General features: G+C 38.5%; 1 protein-coding gene and 1 pseudogene across 1 annotated transcript in view; both read left to right on the top strand.

Moving 5' to 3' along the window:
- Positions 1 to 24091, top strand: part of GLG1 (golgi glycoprotein 1) — a 148467-nt gene that overhangs the window by 65135 nt on the left and 59241 nt on the right. The gene's annotated exons all lie outside the window — the stretch shown is intronic.
- On the top strand, positions 17145 to 19193 carry LOC144304867 (STING ER exit protein pseudogene; annotated as a pseudogene).

The following is a 24091-nucleotide window of genomic DNA, read 5'->3' as shown; positions in this document are numbered from 1 at the left end:
TTACTATTAAGCCTTTTCAGTATAAAATTAGCTAATTCTCTGGAAAATAAAGGCACACAGGTGGGCTTTCTTTTTCTTTTTCTTTTTTGAAGATTTTATTTATTTACTCATGAGAGACTCGGGAGAGAGAGAGAGAGAGAGCAAGAGAGATGTAGAGGGAGAAGCAGGCTCCATGCAGAGAGCCTGATGTGGGACTGGATCCCAGGACCCCAGGACCACACCCTGGGCTGAAGGCAGGCGCTAAACCACTGAGCCACTCAGGGATCCCCAGGTTTTCTTTATCATGTAGTTTTTTAGTTTTCAGTAACCTTGTTTAGTTATTCTTGAAACAAACATAAGCACCTACTGTGTACTAGCTATACTAGGCACATGAATAAAAAATGGAATAAACAAAATTTCACCCTCCACAGAAAAGTATAATACAGTTAAAGGATTTTTAAATTTATTCACTCATTTTAGAGAGAGAGCAAGCATGTGTGCAAGCAGGGTTGGGGGAGAGGTGGAGGGAGAGAGAGAGAGAGACCTGAAACATACTCCGTGTTGAGTGTGCAGGCTGACTCAGGGCATGATCTCATGATGGTAAGGCCACAACCTGAGCAGAAATCAAGAGTTGGATGCTTTAAAAAAAAAAAAAAAGAGTTGGATGCTTAACTGACAGCGCTACCCAGGCATCTCTGTAATACAGTTTAATCCTTTATTAGAGATATATACTATGCTTGTATTTTGAGGCAGCTGATGAAATTATACTTTCTAAAAATTCAAAAGAGGGTCACCTGGATGTCTCAGTGATTGAACATCTGCTTTGACTCAGGGCATGATCCTGGGTCTGGGGAGCGAATCCTGCCTTGGGCTCCCTCTGGGCAGCCTGCTTCTCCTTCTGCCCCTGTCTTCTGCCTCTCTCTCTGTGTCTCTCATGAATAAATAAAAATCTTAAAAAAAAAAGATACAAAAGAAAATACTACATTTCAGCATTACAGAGAAGTGCTTATAAGTGTTATTGCCTGGTCTGTCAAAAAAATGCTTAAAGCTCAGAATTATAAGCCTGGTTCAAACTAAACGATAAATAACTGAAAAAATAAATATCTCTTTAAATATTTGATGCTATTTCTAAAATTTGAATATATAATGTCATGTGTGATTTTTCAAACAAAATTTGGGGAAATTATATTTTTAATTTGCATATAGTGGAATATCTTGTTGGTAAGGCAGATGCCTTATATTTAAATATTTTAGAATAAGAATCTATAGATATTTTACCTTGTGACGTGCTAATAGGAACATGGTTTAAGTCAGTGTTTTTCAGTAGGAATACTTTGGGCAGTCAGGGGGGACCATTCTTCATTGTGCAGTACTATCCTGTCATTGAAGGATAGTTAGCATACTTAACCTCTCTTTATAATTTTTTTGTTTATATAAAAAGTTAAATGCCTGCTTACAACTGTTTGGCCCAGTAACATCAAGGTGGCTTTTTTTTTTTTTTTTTTAAGATTTTATTTATTCATGAGAGAGAGAGAGAGAGCACGCGATTGAGATTGAGAGGCAGAGACACAGGCAGAGGGAGAAGCAGGCTCCATGCAGGGAGCCCAACACAGAACTCGATCCCGAGTCTCCAGGATCACACCCTGGGCTGAAGGCAGGCACTAAACCACTGAGCCATCCAGGGATCTTATGCTTTTTTAAAAATTAAGCCTTAAACATAGATTCTTCTGGCTTTTATCTCCTTTCTCCCTTATATTTTAAGGAAAGTTTTCTACTTTCTGTAGAACAAAAGTATAATTTACAGTTTCATTTCTCACAAAACAAAATTGCTATAACAAATTGAATATCTGGGGCAGCCCACCGGCTCAGCGGTTTAGCGCTGCCTTTGGCCCAGGGCATGATCCTGGAAACCCGGGATCGAGTCCCACGTTGGGCTCCCTGAGTGGAGCAGCCTGCTTCTCCCTCTGCCTGTGTCTCTGCCTCTCTCTCTCTCTCTCTCTCTGTGTGTTTGTCTCGTGAATAAATAAGTAAAATCTTAAAAATAACCATACAAATTGAATATCTGTTTGTAGTGGTTTGAGGCAATTAGATGGAAGCAGTACCACTGTTTGTATTTCCTTTTACAAAGAGTCAAGTTCCTTTTTATTCTTTCACTTAGCAAATTTTACTTGGATAAAGAGCATTTAAAATTTTACACAGAATCTTTATTGACTTAGACTTCTGGGGCACTCAGATTGTGAAAACTGACTGGAATTGGTGAAGAACAGAGGTACAGATTTGTTAGACTCAGTAGGAGCTAGCTAGCAGGCTTTCTTTTCCTTTCCTTAAGCAGCTGTTGAGAAACTAAGGAGAGGGGTTTTTCTTTCTGTTTAGGAGATGGCTTTCCTATGATTTCTCTTCTGAATTATTTTTCCATTTGTTATCTTGGGGACATAATCACATTTTGCTCTTTATTTTTATTTTTTTAAAGATTTTATTCATTTATTCATGACAGACACAGAGAGTGAGAGGCAGAGACACAGGCAGAGGGAGAAGCAGGCACCATCCAGGGAGCCTGACGTGGGACTTGATCCTGGATCTCCAGGATCACACCCAGGGCTGAAGGCGGCGCTAAACCTCTGGGCCACCGGGGCTGCCTTAGAAATTTTTAAAAGGATGTATATGAGGGGGAAAGTTTAAAAAGATAACATTCTAAAAAAAAAAAAAAAAAAAGATAACATCCTCATGAGGTAAGTCAGCTTATCAGAAGTTGTCTTTTTTTCCATTCAGATCTAACCCATTGATGTTTATTCATATTGGATTTTTTTTTCTTGGTCAGTTCTAAAAGCTTCATTTGAAGCTTGAGCAGTTTCTGCCAGGAGAATTGGATTTTTTTTTTTTTTTTTTAATTCATAGAGATGCAGAGAGAGAGAGAGAGAGAGGCAGAGACACAGGCAGAGGGAGAAGCAGGCTCCATGCAGGGAGCCTGATGTGGGACTCGATCCAGGGTCTCCAGGATCACGCCTTAGGCTGCAGGTGGCACTAAACCGCTGCGCCACCAGGGCTGCCCGAGAATTGGATTTAAATAGATGATGGTGATGAATTCCTTCAGACATGTGCAGAGGAACTCCAGAAGTGTAATAACCTTTTTCTTCTCTCTCCTAGTGCTTTTCCATTGAGAAACCAAAATAGTGAGCTTCATTTTCTGAGAGTGGTGCTCTTTGATCTCTTTAGTAATATCTTGTCCTGTCCAGCTTGAAGCCATTGCATAGTTTTGGTTTTAATTTGGGGCTGTGTTAGAGAATTGATGTTAAAGTTAAGAAGCCTGAAAAATAGACTCAAAAGGAAGAAGTTGGGGAGTAGCTGTTTATTTCCTTGTGACCCCAGTGATTGAGGGCTTGCCTTTGGAAGCCTAGAGATCAGATAGAGTTTCTGTCAACCAAATAAAAAATGTGTATAGAATGCTAGTATGTGCCTGGTATTGTGATGGTTCAAACTGTGTGATCACTGCCATCCTGAAACTGCCTTCAGTCATCTTTTTTTTTTTTTTTTTTAAAGATCATTTATTTTATTAGAGAGAGGGAGGGAGACAGGCAGGCAGAGGAGGGGCAGAAGGAGAGGGAAAGAATCTCAAGCAGACTGCACTAAGCACAGAGCCCATCATGGAGCTCCATGCCACAACCCTGAGATCATGAACTGAGCCAAAACCAAGAGTCCAAGGACCAACTCACTGAGCCACCCACGTGCCTCATTGCCCTCAATTATCTTATAAAGAAAAATACTGCCAGAGAGGGTGTGAATGTTTTGTGATTAGCCAAGAACTTACTTCATTAGGATTTTAATGTTTAAAGGCAGAATTTCAGGATAGTCAAAACTTGTAGCCAAATTACTGTAGCAAAGTTATTTGTGCCATTGCCTATTCTGTGATGTCATGGTTGCACCAAGTAAGAATTAGAACATAGATTTGAAATTCTTATTCAGTTCAGAATGAATAAGGTGCCCTGTGGCAGATATTTTTAGAATGGAGGAGCAGCTCCAAGGCTTGCTGTGATTCAAGTTCTCATTCAGATACTGATCCTGAATATTGACTTTAAGGATTGGAATCTTTCATCCTGAATTATTAGTTACTCTTGTGTTCTGAAAATGTAAGTTTAAGCTGTCATCAGTAGATTAAATCAATACATCTCATAAGAACACAACTTTTTGTATCAGAGACAATTTAAATGATCCCTCTATTTAGAAGTGGATATTTTTCAGATATAAGCTGTTGTGAGTTGGTAGTTATACTATCAAAATTGTCAGAGGGCTTCAGAAAGGTATGAGTCTATTATTTTTAATAGGGGAAAGGTTTGAAAAAAATGTGTTTTTCTCTTTTCACCATAGTTCAGATTCAGAGAATTCTAATGGCAAAAGATGAGATTAATGATTGGCTTCTCCCAAATCATAGCATAAATTAACTGGTAGAATAGGAATTGAATTAACAATTTCATAGTCTTACCTGGTCAGTTACTTTCCTTACTATGTGAAAAAAGAAAGCTGAATATGAAAAAAAAATTGAATTTTGTCATAAGTAGAAACTGTAGCCTTAAGCCAACACGCAGATGCATGATACTTTTGTCTGATCTATTTTGGTGGCGGTTAATGATGTAAACTATATCTACTTAATCTTAAATTCTAAGGCAAGGATGATTAGTCATCTCTGGAAAAAGAATCTGCTGCTTATCTTTTCTGTTTTTGTGTTTCTGAGACTTATGTATAATTCTATTAGGGTATTAGTGAAACAAGGAAAAGATAACTTGAAAAGATAACTTACATTTATAGGAATTTTCTTGTGTTTTTAAGTTTTTTAAGATTTTATTTATAAAAAAAAAAGATTTTATTTATTTATTCATGAGAGACACAGAGAGACGCAAGAGACACAGGCAGAGGGAGAAGCAGGCTCCTCGCAGGGAGCCTGATGGGGGACTTGATCCCAGGATCCTGGGATCACAACCTGAGCCAAAGGCAGATGCTCAACCACTGAGTCACCCAGTCATCCCTCTTGTGTTTATTTTTAATTGAGGCACTACCCCTAAGAGGGCAGGGGAACAAAATAAAATCAGAAAAACTTAGAAATTTTTAATGGCCCCAAAATGAACCAGTAAGAGACTCTATCTTATCTTTTGAGAGTGCAAGAACCAGGATGGGGAGGGAGAGAGAATCTTCAGCAGACTCCACACTGAGCACAGAGCCCAACAAGGACTGATCTCATGACCCTGAGGTCATGCATAGCCTGAGCTGAAATCAAGAGTTGGAAACTAAACTGACTGAGCCACCCAGGTAACCCAAGCGACTGATTTAAACCAGAGAAGCCAGCTTCCCATTCTTATACACTGTTTCTTTGTCTGGAAAGCGGGGATAATTTTAGTAACCAGTTGAATAAATTATTTTGATAAGTCATGGATAATGAGATAATTTATTCAGTGGAAGAACTTTTGGAAAGAAAGGTATTAATGCATACTCTTCTGAAACTTCATTAACTTGCTCTTAGGCCAAAATTATCCCATATTTATATTTTAAAATGTGTATTTGCTCATTTTTAAAAAAGATTTTATTTTTAAGCAATGTCAAAATCCAACTTGGGGCTCAAACTCAGAACCCCAAGATCAAGAGTCGCACGCTTCTTTGGCTGAGCCAGCTGTGTGCCCCTGTGTATTTGCTAATTTTCAGATAAAGTTTAAACATTAAAGTAACAGCTAAAGGTTTTTAGTAAGTTAATTAATTAAATAAAATATTCTTTTTTTTTTTTAATTTTTATTTATTTATGATAGTCACAGAGAGAGAGAGAGAGGCAGAGACATAGGCAGAGGGAGAAGCAGGCTCCATGCACCAGGAGCCTGATGTGGGATTCGATCCCGGGTCTCCAGGATCGCGCCCTGGGCCAAAGGCAGGCGCCAAACCGCTGCGCCACCCAGGGATCCCTAAATAAAATATTCTAAGGTATCTTAGTATGTCCTACGTTTTTATTTTATTTTTATTTTAAAATCCATCATGGATTATATAAATTGGTTTGTGTATATGTGTCTGAATTCCTTATGTTTTTTTTGAATTCCTTATGTTAATGGCATAATTATCTATCAACATTTATGGTGTTACAAGATTCTTTTTTATTATTTTTATTTTTTGTGTTATAAGATTCTTAATCAGACAAATGATGCAGAGTAGACATATAGAGTGTACAGTACTGTTCACAACTAAAATGTGTATATTTTAATTCACAATGTTTTATTTTGTGGATTTTATTTAGTATGTATTATAGAAAGGGTAGGTCTCATTTAAATACTTGAAGCTTGGGGATTCCTGGGTGGCTCAGCGGTTTGGCGCCTGCCTTTGGCCCAGGGTGCAATCCTGGAGTCCCGTGATTGAGTCTCACGTCGGGCTCCCGGCATGGAGCCTGCTTCTCCCTCCTCCTGTGTCTCTGCCTCTATGTCCATCATAAATAAATAAATAAATAAATAAATAAATAAATAAATAAATAAATAAATCTTTATAAATACATACATACATACATACATACTTGAAGCTTTTTTCTTGTATACTGAGGTAAAAATAAGGAACATAGAAAATCCAGGTAGATGGGTTAAAAAAAAAAAAATTCCTTGGCACCAGAAGCAAGATTTTTAGAGAAAGAGCAACCCAAAATTGACTTTCTACTAACCATCCTATCTCCATCTTCTTTTTTCCTTTTAAAATTAAAACAAAGATATGTTTTCTGTTATTAGAAATCATCTCTTGCTTCTGAATAGGTATATAAATTGAATATATTCACCTAATACAGAGAGCCTTTCCCCAGTCAAGTTCTGTGATATAAGTAAGATTTCTCTCGGAAAAATGATGTTGTAAGATTTCTCTTGGGAAATGCTTGCCTGCTTTTTGTGGCTCACTTAGGTTATTCGGTCTGTCCTCTTTCTGTAGTCCATTAGGCATTTCATTTGTATCACATGTTAGAATTTAAAATAATATCTTTGAAACAGAAAATTTCCTCCAGTCATGGATCTTTATCTGCTCTATTTCTGGTGTAGACCATTTAATGATTCATAGACCTTTAATCAAAGCCCTGGATTTTAGACGTTAAATTTCCCAATATTCTCTGAAGAATAATTGTGATCATCAAAATTTTAAAGATACTGTTGTAAGAGTGTATTTGGAAGAATTATGGTAGTGTACCTCTGGACCTCTTTTGCACTGATTTATACTACCTGTTTACAGTTGGCTGTCAAGTGATTTGAAATAATAAACCCAGATGAATGCAATATGTTTAAATTGAATTGTCAAAGTCATTGATCTTGCTTATTTATAAGTTGACCAGTTGGCCACAAGTAAGATTTATTTTCACAGAATGAATCAACTTGAGTTTGATGTGATATGAGAAGTGCATTGACTGCCAATGGTGGGCTAGAAACATTTCCCGTGATTGAAAAAAAATGATTTTTAGATGGCTATTAGCCTTGGTCTATTTGCATATTCAAAGATAACTGGATCTTGGGATCCCTGGGTGGCGCAGCGGTTTAGCGCCTGCCTTTGGCCCAGGGCGCGATCCTGGAGACCCAGGATCGAATCCCACGTCGGGCTCCCGGTGCATGGAGCCTGCTTCTCCCTCTGCCTGTGTCTCTGCCTCTCTCTCTCTCTCTCTGTGTGTGACTATCATAAATAAATAAAAATTAGAAAAAAAACAAAAACAAAAAAAAACAAAGATAACTGGATCTTAACAGTTGGATTTAAATATAAAGGCTCTTAAGAGCCTTAAAACTTGAGTGAACAAAATCAAAACTTTAATCCTCTGATATTTACTTAGAAACAGCCTAAATGAAATTGAAAATAGGTATCACTTCTGGATTTGTTTATGGATACTAGATGGAGAGATGAGGGTAAGAGGCAGGCGGAAATTCCACACTTATTTGGGCTAATAAGCAAACTTGATGAAGTCCTTTAAAACTGTTCTTTCCATTGGGATAAGATTTTTCGACCATAATTTCCTAAATTAATTTATGCCTTTACTACACTTTATTCTAACGTATTGAACTATCTATCTATTTATTTTAAAGATTTTATTTATTTATTCATGAGAGACACAGAGAGAGAGAGAGGCAGAGACATAGGCAGAGGGAGAAGCAGGCCCCACGCAAGGAGCACTATGCGAGACTAGTTCCCAGGACTCCAGGATCACGCCCTGGGCCTAAGGCAGGCACCAAACAGCTGAGCCACCCAGGAATCCCCATAATTGAACTATTTAAATTGAAGTTGCCTTCCTGTAGGTAAGAGTCTACAGATTTATAAACTTAATCCTGGAGTTGAGGTTTAAAAAGAAAACCTCTATTTATTTTATTTCCTTTTTTTTTTTTTTTAAAGAATTTATTTATTCATGAGATACACAGAGAGAGAGAGGCAGAGACACAGGCAGAGGGAGGAGCAGGCTCCACGCAGGGAGCCCGATGCAGGACCTGATGCGGGACCCTGGGACCATGCCCTGAGCCAAAGGCAGATACTCAACCGCTGAGCCACCCAGGTGTCCCTATTTCCTTACTTTTAAGATTGATTTATTGATTTATTTTGGAATTAGGGCAGTACAACGTTAATACTCTTCTAGAAGTATAATATTTATTGTATGCTTACAGTGAGCACTCATAGGTGCTTTAATATGTTTTGCCTTACTCATTCCTACATATGTAACAAATACTCCCATTTATAGATAAGGAACTTTAGGCTTACAAAAGTTAGATAATTAGTCCAGCTAGTACCTGAAAGAACCTAAATTTCATCCCAGTTCTCTCCAAAGTCTGTGCTGCATAACCAGTCCTACAGACTGTATAGTAATTAGTGCCAAGAAATAGCTGGGAATGGGGCACCTGTGTGGCTCAGTGGTTGAGAGTCTGCCTTCAGCTCAGGTCATGGTTCCGGGGTCCTGGGATCGAGTCCCACATCGGTCTTACTGCAGGGGACCTGCTTCTCCCTCTGCCTATGTCTCTGCCTCTCTCTGTGTCTCTCTCATGAATAATAAATAAAATCTTTAAAAAAAAAAAAGAAATAGCTGGGAATGTCCTTTGTTTCCATTACTTGAGGTGAATGTTCTTTACATGAGAAGTAATGCATATTTAAACCATTGACATACCTTATGAAGTGTTTTAAAACAGTAATTCTAAAAGGACCTGCAACTGTTCCACATATCTCCTTTCACTTCTCCCAGCAAATGACTCCCTTTCTTTACTTTGACAACTCTCTGTAACAGTATTTCCCCTTCCTCAGAAAGATAGTATTGTTTTATGGAATGATTTTTTTTTAAAGATTTTATTTATTTATTCATGATAGAGAGAGAAGCAGAGACACAGGTAGAGGGAGAAGCAGGCTCCATGCCAGGAGCCTGACACGGGATTCGATCCCGAAGACTCCAGTATCGCGTCCTGGGCCAAAGGCAGGTGCCAAACTGCTGAGCCACCTGGGGATCCCCTGGAATGATATTTGATAGGCAACCACTTGGAGTCAAAATATGTTGCTTTGTAGTTTTCCATGTATTCCAACTGAAGCGTTGGGAGTTGGGACTTATTCAGGTCATATGGGGATCATTGGCTCTGTTGGAATACCATTAAAAGTATTTTCTTGGTCGTTTGTTCTTTGCGCTTTGGTTTCAGAGTCAAATCAGTTTATTTTTTTTTTTTCAAATAATTTTATAATAGAAAATTACCACTTTAAAAATGCAAAGATGTGATTTGGAGATTATGAACAATTGTAAAATATTGCATCTTTATTAATGTTTACATTAATCTATCAATATTAAAAAATCTATCAATATTTCCCAAAGTGTTTAATTGATAATCATTTCAGCATTTATAGTTTAATGCAGTGGTGATTGTTGACATATACTTAGTAGTACCTCATTCTGTCAACTCTAGATTGATGTTATCTAAGTAAGAAAAAAATGTGGGGGGATCCCTGGGTGGCGCAGAGGTTTGGCGCCTGCCTTTGGCCCAGGGCGTGATCCTGGAGACCTGGGATTGAATACCGCATCGGGCTCCTTGCATGGAGCCTGCTTCTCCTTCTGCCTGTGTCTCTGCCTCTCTCTCTCTCTCTCTCTTTCTCTCTCTGTGTGACTATCATGAATAAATAAAATCTTTAAAAAAAAATGTGGGAAACTTCTAAAGATTTTATTAGTTTACATTACGTACATTACTAATGTTTGTATACACCAGAAGATTCAGTTTTTAAAATAGTCAGTTGAGTTTTTCCAGTGGAGTCATCTCCTTTGGACCCTGGTATACTTTCCTAAATTTCACCAATCTGTTAATAAAGCAAAGCTGAATTTATTAGAGCTTAATATAGAAAGGAGAATACTACCTTGACAGGAAGAAGTCAAAATTGGGATATTTAGATGACTTTGAAGTCTGAGATCAAGTGGCTTCAAACGTCTTTTATTTTTATTTATTTATTTTTTAAGATTTTATTTATTCATGAGAGACACACAGAGAGAGAGAGAGAGAGAGGCAGAGACACAGGCAGAGGGAGAAGCAGGCTCCATGCAGGGAGCCCGACGTGGGACTCGATCCCGGGACCCCAGGACCAGGCCCCGGGCTAAAGGCAGCGCTAAACCGCTGAGCCACTGGGCTGCCCCAAAGTGTCTTTTTTTTTTTTTTTAATTTTTAATTTAATTTTATTTATTTATGATAGGCACACAGTAAGAGAGAGAGAGAGGCAGAGACACAGGCAGAGGGAGAAGCAGGCTCCATGCACCTGGAGCCCGATGTGGGATTCGATCCCGGGTCTCCAGGATTGCGCCCTGGGCCAAAGGCAGGCACTAAACCGCTGCGCCACCCAGGGATCCCCCAAAGCGTCTTTTAAAAAAGGGAACTGATTGTGATTAGACAAATTTGTGATACGATAATTTAGGATTGGTGGACACTTCAAAGTAAAGATCTTAAAGCAATCCATGATACATAAATATAAAACATAAATATGTTTTTAAAAAGATTTTATTTGGGATCCCTGGGTGGCGCAGCGGTTTAGCGCCTGCCTTTGGCCCAGGGCGCAATCCTGGAGACCCAGGATCGAATCCCACGTCGGGCTCCCGGTGCATGGAGCCTGCTTCTCCCTCTGCCTGTGTCTCTGCCTCTCTCTCTCTCTCTCTCTGTGTGACTATCATAAATAAATAAAAATTAAAAAAAAAAAGATTTTATTTATTTATTCATGAGATACAGAGACATAGGCAGAGGGAGAAGCAGGCTCCCTGCATGGAGCCTGATTCACAACTTGATCCCAGGACCCCAGGATCATGATCTGAGCCAAAGGCAGACGTTCAATCACTGAGCCACCCAGGAGCCCAATACATAAACATGTTAGATAAGGAAGTTGTTTGCTCAGGTGATAAGACTCTTGACTCTAATAAATTAATGTATTGGGAATTCCCTGAATCAAACAATGAAGTTATTCATTGATTTACAGTTGGTCTTTCTTGGACAAAGATTCCCTGAAATAACCACTATGTCATGTTTAGCATAGGTGGACTACAGTCTTACCTTATCTTGACAGAGTTGGTCTTAGTTATCAGTCCCTTCTTACGGTCCTTCTTCAGCCCAGACTGGAGAGTGAAACATTATCACCTAGAAATATGATCAATCCAGATGTAGACCACTATTTTAAAGAATCATGGTTGCATATCCAGTTTCTGGTAGTAGTTATTTCATCTGTGCATATATCAGCTTTTCTTTTCTTATTATGAGATGTTCATTTGTTTGTTGGAGCATCTGATCCATCATTTAAGACTCTGGAGATTATGTACACTGAACCTCCAACAGGAGAGAGATGATGATCAGAGTTTGTGGTTCATTTCTAAGCCAGGAGCCTAGTGGACAAATTAAAACAAGAGAACAGATCTCATTAACAGTACACAGAGCCTATAGATCTATGTATGGGGCTATCAGCCTGATTACTTAATTTCATGATTTCTTTGTCTAGTTCCTGTTTTGATCTGTGAACCATAGCATGTAAGATTTCCCCAACTTTCTGCGTACTTACAAAGTGTGTTTGAAGAGGATTGAGGATAGTAGCAAACAGTCCAGAATTTCTATTGAGTAGTTAAGGCTTCAGATCTCAAATTGAGGCCTACTTCTTTCTTTTATTGGTGTTTTATGATAAATATTCATAACACAAAATTTACCATTTTAAAGTGTACATTTCAGCTCTGAGGCTTACATTTTCTCTTTCTTGAGAGAAGTTACCAGTCTTATTTATTTTTTTTTTTTTTTGGAGGAAGAAGGGGACCAGAGGACTAGAATGAACCCTGATTCAGCATCAGTTTACCAAGCTAACAAGTACCTGTCCATTTTGCTGTTAGTAACCAACAGGCTTTTGTATCACACATCAGTACCAGTCATTAGGGATTACCCAATGATCAGTTCCTTTTTTTTTTTTTTAAGATTTTATTTATTCATGAGAGACACAGAGAGAGAGGCAGAGACATAGGCAGAGGGAGAAGCAGGCTCCCTGCAGAGAGCCTGATGCGGGACTCTATCCCAGGACCTGGGATCACCCCCTGAGCCAAAGGCAGACACTCAACGGCTAAGCCACTCAGGCATCCCGTCCAATGGCCAGTTAACCAGAATATTCCTGTAGGCTTGCTAACTTTTAATACATAGTTTTGTTGTCATTCAAAAGAAGTTAGATGCCAGGTAGGAGAATATAAAGTGGAGAAATTATCAAGTAGATAAATGGTTAGAGCTGATAGGGAACCAGAAGATTTACTTAACATTAAGTAAAAGACCTATGACCATGAGACAGGTATTAAATACATACCATCTTTTTTATGTGACAGTTTGACTACAGACTATCTCCTGAAAATGGTCATTAACTGTTGTTTCACTGGAGGCAGAAACCTTTCCTAGATGTGACATGACGGAAGATTTTAGATTTGGGGTTTAGAATGGAGTTATAAGAGGCTAAAAGAGTTTGGGTTCTTGTGTTGGGGTGCTGGTTTTGTTTTTGATATTTGAAGGATTATATTTGTTTTACAGCTGTGTTTTCAAATCTCAAAACAATGCTCAGGTATGCTAGGTTTTCCCAGTTCAGTTTTCACACAGATTTAATTTTTTTCTGGATTTGATAGCATTTATATGGAGCCTTAAGATTTTCATTCAGTTAGCAGATGATTCTGTGACATTGAGCAGATGACTTCCCCATTTTGGACTTAAGTGAGGGGGGGGTGGCAAATGGTACAGGGGTAGTTGGGGAAGTAGTTTTGGACTACCTCAGTGTTCAGTCTGCAGTGCCTCAGACTGTCATGAGGAGTATGGAGGAAGTTCCCCAAATTTGAAAATCTCTCGGATGTTTTGCTAAATTATGCTTTTAATTCTTTGACCTTCTGATGATTCTGTGAGCTTTAGGACATAATATCCTTTATAGCTTTTGGTCAGGACTATGTACAGGAGTTTCTACAGGTTCTGATAGCTGTATTTATCATTATCTTTAACTGTATTCGGATTTTCTTTTTATATTAGCCTGCTATTTTATGTTTACCTTTCTCCATTTCTGCTGTTGTTCAGTAGGGATTACTTTTGCCCATTCAGTTTTTTGACAGGACTCTCTTTCAAGAAGAGACTATTTGTGTAAAACTATTTGCTGCTTCTCTGGCACTTTTCAAGTCCATTGATGCTGAGGTATGAGGTACTGTTCTACTTCTGTTGTAACTTATCATTTCCATATTCATATGGTCTTTATCTCTCTCATCTAACCTCATGTTTGTCCTGCTGGCTCCTGCTTCAGAACTTACACATCCTTCAGAATTACCCAGTTATTCTCTTACTCAGATGGAAGGCCAGTCCCCAAATCACAGCTCGTCTTTTGAGAAGCACAGTCACTTGACTGGGTTATACAGTTCTGCGCATGCTGGCTGCTCAGCGCTATTTGCTTCTCTTTAGGCCAATTAAAGTAAACCGTGCACTAGCCACTGGTTGGTATGGAAGAAATGGGATATTTTTAGATATTTGAGTATGGTGCATAAGAAATTATATCTCATTTTGGGGCCCTTTTTTGCATCTTGTAATTAAATGCATTTTTTTGTTTTATCTTTTCAAAAGTATAGAAGTAACATAAGTCAGAATAGAGGTACTGAGCTACATTGACAGAATCATTCCAGGTTTACTGGGATTAATAGTATTAAGTATTAATAGTATTAAGTCAAATGCCTGTAAATTTTCTATTTTAATTTCCCACTTTGCATTTGGCTGTAGTAGCTATTGCTTTGACAAATTTGGACCTGCATTTAGCTGTTCCAAATCAACTGAGATGACAAATAAAGAATATAAAGGATGCCATATAAAAGTTGATATTCTGTTCCTTACTCATACCATGTCTTTCGAAGAGTTTTGATTTCACCTCTCACTCTAACACTCCCAAAGAGTTGACCATTTGGGGAAAACTAAACCATAAAATGGTTAATGTGCTTTTCTTAGAATAGAACTACCACTCTGGAGCTCTTAAGAGGGCCAGATTGCTAATTGCCATGTCTCAGAGAGTATAGATTTCTCATACCTCCCTCCTCTGTCCCCACTGTCCCTTTGAAATAGACTGCAGAAGAGAAAGAAAATAGAGAAATATGGACTGTATCGTCAGACGCCTTTAGTGCCTCCATCATGAAGATGTATTCCAAGTATTTTCAAAAGTGTCTCTTTTTAAGTTTAAGCTGGGATTATCTTTGATTTTTTTCCATTTTGCACAAAATTCAAAAAGTATAGTGAAAATACATTTTTAATGTATTCTTTCAGAGATAATATGTACATACAGTTAAATACGTGTGTCATGTATTTTTGAGTTCATATTCTTTGCATGAATTATGGCCTACTAGAAAGCAATAATGTTTCTTTTGAGGCTTAAATGATTGGATTATTTGCAGAGAATGAAAGGCTAGTACTCTTATATTTGCAAAGGCTTCATCTACTTGTAGTAGCTCCATGAGGTAGGTAAAGCAGGATTTATCTCTGTTATAGACATGAAATTTAAAGCCTAAAGAATAATGTGACTTGATCAAGGGTGTTACACAATGAATATGCAATGGAAGTAGAATCACAACTCTTGTCTTTTGGCTCCTAGTCCAGAGTTCTTGCCTCTGAAACATGATGATATAAGAAGATCTATTATACTGTGTCTGCTTTTATGAGGTATAAAAAACACTATGAGTAGCTATTTTAGAAGAATTTTGATACCATGTTTTTGTAGTAGCAGTATAGTAGTAGTATTTACAGCTTCATGGTTCAGAGCAAGTATGGCTTTGTGATGAATTCTCTACAAAATAGTTTATTAATGCAAGCTACTTTAGACTGAATGATAATGCTCTAGGTGTCACTCTGATAACATAGGCTCCAAACTGACTTTATCCAGGCAACTAGGCAGTGAAAAATAAGGCCTTTTATCCCTTTACAGCTGTGTGCCTGCCATGGCTGGGAGCCAAGCTGATGGACTGACCTGTTGAACATTCTTTCCTTTGAGGTGAAAAGGGAATCTGGCCAAGTATTTGATAGAATGCTTGACTGTTTCCTTCACCCATCAGTGAGGTCAAAATTGTTCCCACCATCACCAAACTGCATTCTAGATTTCTAAGTCATCTCCTACGGAGAAAAAAATGAGTGATAGGAGTAACTTTTCCCTCCCTGATGATTCTACGCTCTCAGGCAGAAGATTTAGTCCCAGAGAATCTCATTCATTCACAATGGGGAAATGAGACAGAATATTTGTAAGGCCGTAATTGGATTTTAAAATGCTTGTCATTATAAAACAATCCCTTCATTTCTTGAATATTGGGCAGTCCTCAGTAGGAGGTTGATGAAAAGGTTGGGCTCTTATGTGAAAAGAAATAAACTTCAAACATTCCTTTGAGGATAGCCTATCTCTTATAGTTTATAGGTATCTCTATTTCTAATTCATATAGTGAAATAAAGGGAAAATAGGGAAAGAGTTCACATTATTTCTTATGGTAGAGAAATTACATGTTTTTGTAATTTACATTTTTAAAATAAACTTTAAGATTTGTAAAACAATAATCCTATGTGTATCATTTTGCCATAATGTGATTATGAAGTTTTTGTTCAATAAGTAGATCACTGTATCCTTATTTGGTATTTTCCATTTCCTGTTCTGGGCAGAGAAGATGATAGATTATATTAATTTTATATGTTTCCATTTAATCAGTTTAACTAGTTCTAAAGTTTTCTGTAAAAAATATATGTAATTTGACATCTCAGAGTAAATTTTGGGGCATGGATTCCATCCATCTTCATGGATATGGATTATTCGGTTATTGAGTCAAGAGTTGCTCAATTTGTTGTTGTTTGTTTTTTGTCAGCCATTAAGTTCAGTTATTAGCCGGATTGCTATGTGTTTTCGTACCTTGAGGATCAGAGTATAACTTCACTGAAAATGAATGAATTAGTACTTGACAGAGCTGAAAGTCTTGCCAATATTTATGTGTATGAGTCAAGTATGCTATCTGAACCAAAAGCAGAACTATTTGCTAATTCCCACTATAGTGTGTATGTTACGTCCTTTTACTTTATTAGAACTAAAGGGTATTGAAGGTATTTTTCATTTTAAAGGTACAGATCAGTCTTGACCTCAACATAGCCCCCTTACTGCCCTGTACTTAAATGAGACTATCCAAGAAGCAGGGCTCTAATTTGTCTGTGTGTGTGTGGGGGGGGGGTGTCTTTTTTTAAGATTTTATTGTTTTTTAAGAGAGAGAGTGTTAAAAAAGAAAAAAGAGAGAGAGAGAGAGTGTTAGTGGGGTGGAGGGACAGAGGGAGAGATAGAATCTCAAACACACTACCCACCAAGTATGGATCCTGACAAAGGGGTAGGGGTGGTTTCATCTCATGATTGTGAGATCATGACCTGAGCTATCAAGAATCTGACACTTAACCAACTGAGCCACTCAGGTGCCCCTGTCTGTGGGGGGTCTTCTCTTTTACCCCTTTTAAAACTCAAAATGTTCTTAAAAAAGAAACTAGTATACATTATTCTTTATTTGGGCTTGCTCCTCTGTGCCTAAAGAAGTGTCCCAGGGAGTGGTCTTCATAGATGCTTGGGACCAGGATAATGGCAAGGAGTTTTTCTGTCTACCACTGGCTGTGCAGCCAGGTGATCCTGGTGCTGGCCTGTCAGACAAATTGTCCATGAGGCCCTGAGATTGGTTCTGTGTGATTGATACTGACAAACATGCCCACAAATTTTGTAACAGGGAAGATGAGGAAACTGTATCTTCAGAGGCCCTGAAGGTATTGAGCAATAAAAAATACAGGAAGAAATATGCCAAGTGTGGACTGCCACTCTTCTGCCAGTCCCAGGAAGCATGCTCCTGTGACTTTTACTGTGAATGGAGCAGTAGTCAAGTTTGAGGTTTTTAGAAAACGGATATTTATGCTCAGAAACAAGAGTCTCCTAAGAAGTGATAATGACCAAATAGACTAAAGACATGGGCAAGTTCAGCTCTGATACTGTGTCAACTGTGGATATGGAGGAAGAGGAGATTGAGGCTAGGGAGCTAGTTGCTGACTCCTGCACACAATGCTAAAACGACTGAAAAACAACTGGAGCACAAAGTCCTGAGTAAAAGACAGCTGCAAGAGCTGGCTCTACTGGAAGCCAAGAAAGCAAAAATCAAGGGAACTTTCACAACCAGTTCAAATGATCAGCACCTTTCTTCGAACCCATACTGGAGGCAAACAGTTAATCAGGAGGAGAAAGAACTTTTTCAGGACTACAGGATCTGGCTCAGCAGAAGACTTCACATTGCTTCCCATTGATTCTCCTGTATTCAGCAGGATCTTTGCATCCAGATGATCTGCTTTCTAGGGATGGATTTTTCTAAATCTTTCTGTATATGGATCTTCTGTACTATTTTTTGTCTATTTGGTGTAAACTTCTTCAGCTGTGTAGAAACCCTATGAATAGATCAGTGCTTAAGTATCTCCAGTTTCTAAGGTAGCTGTTCTTATTCCTTCTTCAAAACAAAAATGTTTGAAGATTTGAAGAAAAAAAAAAAAAATAGTGGTGACAATACAGTATTTACCAGCTATTACTCCACCCACCTCCTGGGGAAGCATGTAGGTAAATAACAGTAAATTAAATTACTACTCTCTGCACTATGTTTAGCATAACATATTAATTTGGATTATGGGAAACCAGTATTGGATCAGCATTGAGATTTTATTAAAATTTGTATTTTTCTCACCATATATTAGAAGGCATTAAATACATAAGCCTGAGAATGGCCACCATAGGGTTCTTCACCTTCTCACTCAGGTCTCTGCCCTCTGCACAGAATGTGTTTTTCCAATTCCTCCCACACCCTAGTGTTCTTCTGGCTTGCACAGTCCCATCTCATTTGGCTCAGCATACACACAGCATCACATCACCAGATCACAATCTCCTTTTAAAGCTCAACTCAAATGTGCCCTCCTCCATTAGACCCCCTCTGACTTTCTTTCTATCATCCTACTCACTGGCGGTAGGAAGGGACTTTTTTCATTCTTTAAAATATCAGGCCCTCCCCGTCACCCCAAACGCCACTCTTTTTGTGGTGGTTACATATAGACTCATGTTTTGCCTACCACACTAATTTACTTGGGAGCCAACATCTATAATCTGTGTCTCATACCCTTTTTAAAAAATCTCCCACTGGACCTTTATTGTAAATCCTTTTTGAAAAGATGGTTGAATGTTAAAGAATCCCACAAAAGCACAACTCTTTAGTAAATCAGACAGAGCATTGTTGGAGGGCACAAAGCCTATGTTGATCACTGTCCTTTTGGATGAACAGTACTTAGTAGCAATCCCTGGATACAAATGAGAAAAATTAATTCTTACTGAGCCAGAATAATGCACTAACAGGTTACGAATCTGACAGAGAGTTAAGATTTGGTGCACTTACTTGGGGAAAGTTTGCCGAGACTAAAAGACTGTGTTTGTTACCAACTATATTATGTTCCATTTGCTTTTTTTGGTGACCAGGAGGGGGTTGTTTGAGTCACGTGAACAAATGAATTGCTCATATGATCGGCACTTTACTAGGTTCTTAATGAGTAAACTCCCAGAAGAAGAATCTCCTACTACTACTACTACTGCAGGAGAGTGTTTCTAATTACAGGCAGACATTCTCTTGTTGTCCAGCCTTCAGATTGTTGCAAGGCCCTAAAAGCACTGGTATTGTTGACATTTTTTGTTTGTTTTCTCCCAGATGATTAATAAACAGAATCTGTTTTCGTTTAACTTAGTGCCAGGTGTGATCTTGTGGGTAGTTCGATCTGACTGTAGAATGTTCCAAATTTTAGACACAATCCATCTCCCAGGCATTTCTGTTCCAGAAACTGAGGTAACTTCCAAGTTAGTTTTGTGAATCCTTTCATTTCTCCTGCCAGACTCATTAACTCAGCCTGTTCACCTTGGGAAAATCATAGTTCAGACTTGTACTTTCTGTAAAAACCATCCTCTTAAATGAATGTGATAGCTGACTTAATTGAAAACCTTGAGACTCAAGTTTTTCAGTAGTTTATTCTGAAACCTGTTTGTTGTGCTTTGACCAGGAGAGAATGATTAAGATAAAGCACTAGGAAACCCATAATCATAATATGCAAATTACCTACATTAAATGACATGGAAATCAGTAAATACCTCTATTTCTGTATTCCACATCTCAAATCTTATAGACTCCTAAAGCTGCAGATAATCTCAACCATCATAGACCACTGTTTCTTAATTTTTAGGTGTCTTATGGGTCTTTCTGAGATCATGATAGCAGCTGTGAATTCCCAGAAAAATATACACAAAAGTTTATATTCAGTTTCAAGACAGTTTCATTCTTAAAGTCAGTTCATGATCCCAGGTGAAGAAATCCCTTTTCTGCCCTCCTCAGGGGTCTTGAGGAGTTAAGTGATACACCCAAAGTCATACAGCTTTTGTAGCTGAATATTTCTGTGAGTCTGTTGTCCTTTTTCTACCATTGTATCCCTTTAGTTAAAAACCCGTTTTGGGGGATCCCTGGGTGGCTCAGCGGTTTGGCGCCTGCCTTTGGCCCAGGGTGCAATCCTGGAGCCCCGGGATCGAGTCCCACGTCGGGCTCCCTGCATGGAGCCTGCTTCGCCTTCTGCCTGTGTCTCTGCCTCTCTCTCTCTCTCTCTGTCTATCATGAATAAATAATAAATAAAATCTTTAAAATTAAAAACAAAACCGTTTTGGGGATGCCTAGATGGCTCAGTTGGTTAAGCATCTGCTGTCTGCTTTCTGCTCAGGTCATGATTGAGCACCACATCCTGCTCAGTGGGGAGCCTATGTCTCCCTCTCCTCCCACTTGTGCTCTCTCAGTCACTATCTCCATCTCTGTCTCTGTCACTCTCTCTCTCAAATAAAATCTTTTTTTTTTTAAAGCATTTTGAATTACAGAGCTTAGAGGAAGGACTTGTGGTTTTAAGCTTTGAAATCAACTATTCGTCTTTTGCTTACCCCACGAGGAGATTAAAGTACAGTAATACCCAAAACATTTAAATCATTGATTCAAAAAGGCCAAGTGAACTACGCTAACTTTTGTTATAACTTCCTGTGGTTATTGTAGGGCCGATGTGGATTTTGTAGTTGATCTAATTACTCCAGCAGTTTCTTAGCAGGGCTGCCTGCATCTAAATGTATCATGTAGCTGTCAGATCATTCTAGAGCACCTGTTCTGTTTATTCATCCTGTCTTTCTTTTTCTTGCACTTCCTGAAGACACACCCCCACCTCCCACTCCCCACCCCCTGCTATCGTTTTGCTTAGTCTGACCTGTGGAATCTTTTTTGGGGAGGTATGAAGCTGAAATCATCACAGTGAACATTAGTTGCCATTCATTATCATTATTTAAACTCTAGTTTTGTTGTGTTCTACAAGTACGCTTTGATCACATTACTGAGTTTCTCTGTATTTCAATATCTTCATCTATAAAATTGGACATAATACCATTTATCTTGCAGTCTGTCCTGTAAGAAATGAAGGTAGCACTTAGCTTAGTTAAGTGCCACATTTTCCCTTTTCCTGCTACCCATGACATTCCTTTTTGGAGTTGCCAGGCAGATGTGTCCAAGCGCACAGTGCTTATCTTCTTTACAGTGTTACTGCCACATTGCTTGTTCAGCACTATCTGAGCTCCTTCTCAAGTTTAGTCCTTGCTGTGTTGGGTTGGGTCATGTCACATTCTTTTCTTTTTTCTCTTTCCTCTATTCATAATAGTTTCTTTATTGATACTAATATATGCAACTTCAATCTTTTCTATAAAGTTTGGTCATTAAATTAACAGAAAGCCTAAAATAATAATAGTAAATTAACAGAAAGCTGGGCAGCCCGGGTGGCTCAGGGGTTTAGCGCCACCTTAATCCCAGGGCCTGATCCTAGAGACCCGGGATTGAGTCCCACGTCGGGCTCCCTGCATGGAGCCTGCTTCTCCCTCTGCCTGTGTCTCTGCCTCTCTCTCTCTCTCTCTCTTTGTGTGTCTCTCATGAATAAATAAAATCTTAAAAAAATTAATTAATTAACAGAAAGCTATTTATGAGGCTTTTCAAAAATTTTTCTCCTCCCAGTTCCATTGCCAAGAGGACAATTACTTATTTCCTTTTTTTTTCAAATTTTTTAAAAATTTATTTATGATAGTCACACACACACACACAGAGAGAGAGAGAGAGAGAGAGGCAGAGACATAGGCAGAGGGAGAAGCAGGCTCCATGCACCGGGAGCCCGACGTGGGATTCGATCCCGGGTCTCCAGGATCGTGCCCTGGGCCAAAGGTAGGCGCTAAACCGCTGCACCACCCAGTGATCCCACAATTACTTATTTCCATGAGGAAGCACTTGATGTAAGAGTACTTGATGTAACTTGTAAGTTACTTGATGTAACTTCTTTTTGAAGTTCAGAATTCTATCTCCAAAGTGATGGAGAGTGGCTAATAATATAGCAAAGCTCAACTTCTAATTTGAGGTTCCACAGTCGAGGAGCCAGCTCTTTGTCTCTAACTTGAAGGGATGAGAGTGAGGAGAGGTCTCCTAAATTGGTTGCAAGGAAGGTTTCATGTTCCTCTGTCTTGATCATGTTCTTTTTTATCATTTGAAAAATTACTATATATACCCCTAGTATTATAGTTATTTATAAAATATTAATTATTCTACTATATATTATAAAAACATGAAAATATAAATTAAAAAAGCTTTTTTAAAAAAGAGATTCTTTTATTTTCTTCTTGAGCCCTAGGGATCATCTAACCTGCATCTTCTTTGGAAATCATTCTTTTGTCTAATCTTTCAGGCCTGTCTCAAGTCCCTATTCTTACTTAATTTCTTGACTTCACCATTTTATCTCTACAACTGGATTGTAAACTACCTGAGTTAGAGACAGTATCTTATCTTTCTACTGTATCCCACAACAATGCTTTGCACAGTTTTGGGTACATCATGATTATCCGGTATTTACATGTTGATTCATCTCTTGGCATCATTTCAGAGTATTTTTCATTGATTGTTAACAAAAGCCAAAAAAGGGCTCAGTGGTTTAGCGCTGCCTTCAGCCCAGGGCCTGATCCTGGAGACCCGGTATTGAGTCCCACATCAGGCTCCCTGCATGGAGCCTGCTTCTCCCTCTTCCTGTCTCTCTCTCTCTCTCTCTCTCTCTCTCTCTCTCTCTCATAAATAAATAAATAAATAAATAAATAAATAAATAAATAAATAAATAAAATCGTAAAAAAAAAAAAAAAAGCCAAAAAAAATTCAGCCTTATTCTATCTTAGTAATTTTGGGTTTTATTCCCCATACTATTCATCTTCTAAGATTAAAGATAATCAAGCCTATCTGCGTTTATAGTTTTGCAGAAATAGATATATACTATGTCTGATGAAGTGATTTGATTGGGACATTACAGGAATGGCACAGTGATGAGAATCAAACCTCTGTCAGCACCCACATCTGTTTTTGGTTCTTGAGATTTTTGTCTTTTAGTGTCTTATCAAATGGCTGAGTGCCAAACCATCGCGTTTTCTCTTTATACTTCTCTAGAGTTACTTTGTGCTAGCATTATTCATGTTCCTACTGTTTGGGTATGCTACATTTTATATTTTACAGATAGGTCTCCGTTCAGTTCCTCTGAACGTCACTATGCCCTTTGATTCTAAAGACCCTTTTATATTTCTGAAATTATTTGCAATTACATGTAGAAATTCTTCATAGCTGTTCAGCCTATGAGTCTCAATGGCTTAACATTATACTTTGTTCTTATGGCATTCCTACATTGGCATCTCTTTCTGGAAAGAGACATTAAAAAGAAAAAAAATAAGACCAGTTTGTCAATTACAAATTAAGTTGACAAAAGAGACAAAAACTAAACACTGGTCTCTAAATATGCAGTTCATTTGTGTCTCCATGCCTCACGTCATTCCTTCATAAAAGGCTGCAATACTCTACTTACTAACATAATCCACTAAATTAGATTGTAGCTGTTATCAATTGCAGTTTAAAGGTTTTAGAATTTTTATTACTTTATTTGCTTGATAGGTATATTACTCATTTTTTTTTCTTTGTAACAAACTCCCTCAAAATTCAAGTGTTTATAATGACATATATTTACTTTTCTTACCCATGGCTCTGCAGGGCAGTTGGGATGGCTCTGCTCTGGGCTCCAGGTTAGGTTTAGGTCTGCTCCACATGTCTCTCCTTCTTGTACTAGCAGCTATCTGGATGTGTTCTTCTCTTGGGGAATGGCAGGAGTGTGGGAGTAAAAAGCTAAACGGGCCCAAGCACATTTAAAACCTCTTCTTTTGGGATCCCTGGGTGGCGCAGCGGTTTGGCGCCTGCCTTTGGCCCAGGGCGCGATCCTGGAGACCCGGGATCGAATCCCATGTCAGGCTCCCGGTGCATGGAGCCTGCTTCTCCCTCTGCCTGTGTCTCTGCCTCTCTCTCTCTCTGTGTGACTATCATAAATAAATAAAATTAAAAAAAAAAAAACCTCTTCTTTTATGTCTATGTAAAATCCCGTTGGCCAAAGCAAGTCAGAAATCTAGCCCCATATCATTGGAGCAGAGTGTATACTTGTTGCACAGCTTGAGGTTGTGCAGA

Source organism: Canis aureus, chromosome 3, assembly GCF_053574225.1.
Source record: "Canis aureus isolate CA01 chromosome 3, VMU_Caureus_v.1.0, whole genome shotgun sequence".
In the NCBI taxonomy this organism is placed as follows: domain Eukaryota; kingdom Metazoa; phylum Chordata; class Mammalia; order Carnivora; family Canidae; genus Canis; species Canis aureus.
This window is presented reverse-complemented; position numbering and strand designations above follow the sequence as displayed.